The sequence below is a fragment of the Schistocerca cancellata genome, chromosome 7, assembly GCF_023864275.1.
Source record: "Schistocerca cancellata isolate TAMUIC-IGC-003103 chromosome 7, iqSchCanc2.1, whole genome shotgun sequence".
Taxonomy (NCBI): Eukaryota; Metazoa; Arthropoda; class Insecta; order Orthoptera; family Acrididae; genus Schistocerca; species Schistocerca cancellata.
This window is the reverse complement of record NC_064632.1, coordinates 215,836,075-215,840,622: the sequence shown is the minus strand read 5'-3', so window position 1 is coordinate 215,840,622 and position 4,548 is coordinate 215,836,075. Positions and strand designations below refer to the sequence as shown.

The window sequence follows — 4,548 nt, the reverse complement described above, 5'->3', positions numbered from 1 at the left end:
GAGATACGTACTCGACCAGTCGATGAAATGAAATGAACGTATAGCATTGTTGGCCGGGAGGCACCAACCGCCGGCCGCGGTGGCCTAGCGGTTCTAGGCGCTCAGTCCGGAACCGCGGGACTGCTACGATCGCAGGTTCGAATCCTGCCTCGGGCATGGATGTGTGTGATGTCCTTAGGTTAGTTAGGTTTAAGTAGTTCTAAGTTCTAGGGGACTGATGACCACAGATGTTAAGTCCCATAGTGCTCAGAGCCATTTTTTAGGCACCAACCGGGGAAGTTCGGCCTCTGAGAGCAAGTCTTATTTGAGTCGACGTCACAATGGGCGACTTGCGTGCCGGTGATGAGGATGACATGATGATGAAGACAACACCCAGTCCACGAGCGGAGAAATTTTCCAACACGGCCGGGGATCGAACCCAGGCCGGCTGCACGGTACCACCCATCGAAGCAGGCGGACGACCTGTCGATTCTGAGCAGGCAAATTTTAAGTAGCGGACGTTCGACCGCAGTACGTCACTTTGTTGTGTCACAAATTACAATCAGACTAGATCCTTAAATCAGATGTTGAAATTCTTCTGCGGAACGTTTTGAAGAAGAAAAAAGTGTGTGCAAAGTTTGTCGTGCATGCCTTGACTCCCGGACAAAAACAACTTCGCCTGTCAAAAATTTAGAGAACCGGCATTTGCAGCTGACTGCCGAACGGTTCCACTGCTGCCAATATACGTCGCGCATAGGGTCCACTAAGATAAGATACGAGAAATTAGAGCTCATACGGAGGCGTACAGACAGTCGTTATTCCTTCGCTCTATTTGCGAGTGGAACAGGAGGGGAAATGACAAGGACAACAAGGTATACCCCGCCGCTCACCGTACGGTGGCTTGCGGAGTGTCTGTGTGGATGTAGATGTAGACGTATTCCACGAAATGACTGAAATGCAAAACAAGAATAATTCTTTTCGGGAAAAAATCCTCACAGGGGACGAGACTTGATGTTATAGAAAGGAACCTACCACAAAGCGGCCAAGTGCAGCAAGTTATACAAAGGTTAAACTCTTTGACGACATGCCATTAACTGAAATCAGCATGACACGTGATATAGACAACATTCCACAGAATTCTGTTTCACATGATTATAGGTACCTTCTGTGCGTTGTAATTAATTTGGGGGATGTGAAGGAGGCTATGTAGTATTGTGCACGACTTAATACACGACGGTATGGAGAGAAAAATCTGGAGTACAGCATTGTATGGTATCAAAACATGGTCTATGGGAAAACCGGAACAAAAGAGAATCGAAGCCTTTGAGATGTAGAGCTACAGACGACTGTTGAAAATCAGGTCGAGTGATAAGGTAAGTAACGAGGAGCTTCTGCGCAGAATCGGAGAGGAAATGTATATGTGGAAACCGCTGACAAGGAGAAGGGACAGGATGATAGGACACCTGTTAAGACATCAGGGAGTAACTTCTATGGTACTAGAGCGAGGTGTAGAGGGCAATAACAGTACAGGAAGACAGAGATTGGAATACATCCAGAAAATAATTGAGGACCCAGGTTGAAAGTTCTATTCTGAGGTGAAGAGATTGGCACAGGAGAGGAATTCGTGGCGAGCCGCATCAAACCAATCAGAAGACTGATGACAACAAAAAAAAAAAATTTAGAAGAAGGGAGAGAGAGAGAGAGAGAGAGAGAGAGAGAGAGAGAGAGATTCAGAGAGAGAGAGAGAGAGAGAGAGAGATAGGGAAAGTGAGCTACAAAGTTGTGCAGGAACTGTCGTCGTAGGAAAGCCGGATAGAAGCAGGAACGATCAGCGAACAAGTTAACAAAACAAACAAAAGATATACTTACGTGCAGCAAGAAACAGAGTCCGGCTGTCACAATGACCACAAGGAAAAGTATATGACGATGGTATCTGTTATTGCTGACATGTCCGAGAGAACAGATACCATCTTCGTGTAGTTAAGGCTAACCGGCCATTGACCTTCTTCTTCTGAGCTGGATGCACACGCATTGCCCGAACTCTTACGGGACTCGGAAAGATCGTCTGCCGCGATTAATGAGTGTAATGGGCAGGGGCACTACGAATGTAGTGTGTGGACATTAAGTTGGGAATGTGGGTCTCACGGGGAGCGTGCAAGGGATAAATCCCTGCAGTCGCGCTATTCTCTGTGCCCTCGGTGGCTCAGATGGATAGAGTATCTGCCAGGTAAGCAGGAGATCCCGGGTTCGAGTCCCGGTCGGGGCACACATTTTCAACCGTCACCGTTGATGTATATCAACGCCTGTCGGCAACTTAGGGTCTTGATTTAATTATCATTTCATACAAGGAAAAATCTCTCTGTACTAAAGCACGAACTATGAAGATGGAGCAGCGATCAAGTGTGGTCTGGCTGGTGTCCCATACAGCTCAGCTTAACGGTCATCGGTTGTTGCCCCGTTGGGGACAGAGATGGCTGGAACCTGGTGTGGTACTCTCGGGAAGGCGGCAGAGCACGGAGCTGTACCTGGCGTTCAGTGGCTTACGTGGCAGGCAGCGGTTTGGATCCCAGCTGCGGCAGAAGTGTCTGCTTCATCGGCGCAGCGCGGAGCAGCACAGACTAGACGCCACATCACAACCCAGCTGCTCGACGAATATCTTTAAATACTCTGTGCTGATTTCTGTTGTTTGCCGTGGTTAGCGTGCCGCGTCGAGCCGTCTGGAACATGCTGGTGACCTTCCAGCTGTTGCAGCTGGTTTGCAATTTTCCTGCGAGTTGCGTCACGCATCAGCGGCAAGCGTCGTCTGCCGTCACCATGCTGGTGAAGCCCACGCAGCACATTCGCCGGCTCCGACAGAATTCGCGATACCTTTTTTTTAATGTCATCACTATCTTTGTTCTAAGACTCGTTTATAGCTGTATTCCTTTACAGGTTTGATCTCTATTGTACTTGTACTCTCCATAAGTGTTCGAAAATGAAGACCATCGTCCTTGAAGCTTAGGACTATTTCTCGTACGTTTCATGTGACGCGAGAGACTCAATTTTTAAACATAATTTTCTTAAACAGAATAAACAACTGTATCTTTATAATGGATTGAGAATGGGGCGATCACTTGCCCCTCTGTGAGCGATTCCAGAAGCGTAATGGCTAGCATGGTAGGAAAAGGTGGAATCGACAGGGCGTCGGTAGTAACTGGGAAAGACATCGTGCAAGTCTGAACAAGTCACACGCAACTGATATGACTAAATAACTTATTCCTTGCAAAAACAATGCGATTTTCTTCTTCTACCTGCATAATTTTCAAGGCATAAGATAACTCCACGCTATCGCCATTACTGAACACAATAATGAGCCAAATTTTTCATTGAAAAACAAATATCAGATTCTATTACTGAGTTTAGCCAAGAGTACGTCGTTGGACTACCAGAACCATGTTCAACGCTTCTACGTTAACTCCCAGTTGTGGTGAAAATGTGGCATACTTGAATGAAACAGGACACAAGGATCGCACATTGGCACACACACCCACCCACGAACGCAAGAGATTGAGCACAAATCAGGCACAACACTGGGTTGCTGTTGATTTTATAAACTCGCCTTTCCAGTTTTTCCGTCGAACGAGCAATGAAGGTATTTATTGTGTCTCGCCGCTGGTGTATATTACGTACTGCCTGATTTTCTGCCAGATTTCGAGACAGGGTTTCTTCGTGGAAACTATAAAAGCAACTCGCATTGAAATCAGAGCTAAATTTCGAACTTTTTTAAAACATCACCAGTCTTGAAGGTTTCAAATTTAGAATGCCTATTTTTCTTACTTCTGCCACAGTGTTTTGACTTGTTTTGCGTACCATCGAATTCAGTTCCGTTTCTTTATTTAGTTATAAATCTCTCAACTGCCGTCTATTATATTTCTCTGAATTCAAGCCACATCCCGTGCACACTTCCTTATGTGTTTTGCATGTTGGTAATATTTCGTTACAAGTGGAGTATAAAATATGAGTTATCGGAGTCTGTGTCTTTCTCTGTGTTTATGGAGAGATATTTGACCATTTATTAACATGATAAGCATAATGTTAACAATGCTACAGGAGTTATATTTTATAAAAAAATGGCTATAAGCACTATGGGACTTAACTACTGTGGTCATCAGTCCTCTAGAACTTAGAACTACTTAAACCTAACTAACCTACGGTCATCACACACATCCATGCCCGAGGCAGGATTCGAACCTGCGACCGTAGCAGTTAAGCGGTTCCAGATTCAGGCGCCTAGAACCACTCGGCTATATTTTATCCACTCATTTTAGTACTTGGTTTGCACTGTTCCCGAAGTCCGTAAAACACAACGGAATACACGTTACGTATCAACTAATGTTGTATTTACCTATAATAAGAAATAGTAGATGAAACATTTTATGAAGACAAACATATAAAGCAAACCAATCAGGATTAATTACAAAAATTTCCGAAACTCAAAGTGTTCCGTTAGCACAAGCCATCTTTAGTGTCATATATAGTGGAAACAAACTCATTCCAGTATTATACAGTTTCTGATAGGTTTTAATTCAG

General features: G+C 44.9%; 1 non-coding gene across 1 annotated transcript; it reads left to right on the top strand.

Moving 5' to 3' along the window:
* The first annotated feature begins 2,170 nt into the window (after nt 1–2,170).
* Trnat-ggu (transfer RNA threonine (anticodon GGU)) lies at nt 2,171–2,245 on the top strand. Its single transcript has one exon. It is a non-coding gene; the product is annotated as a tRNA-Thr (tRNA).
* Nucleotides 2,246–4,548: the final 2,303 nt, after the last annotated feature.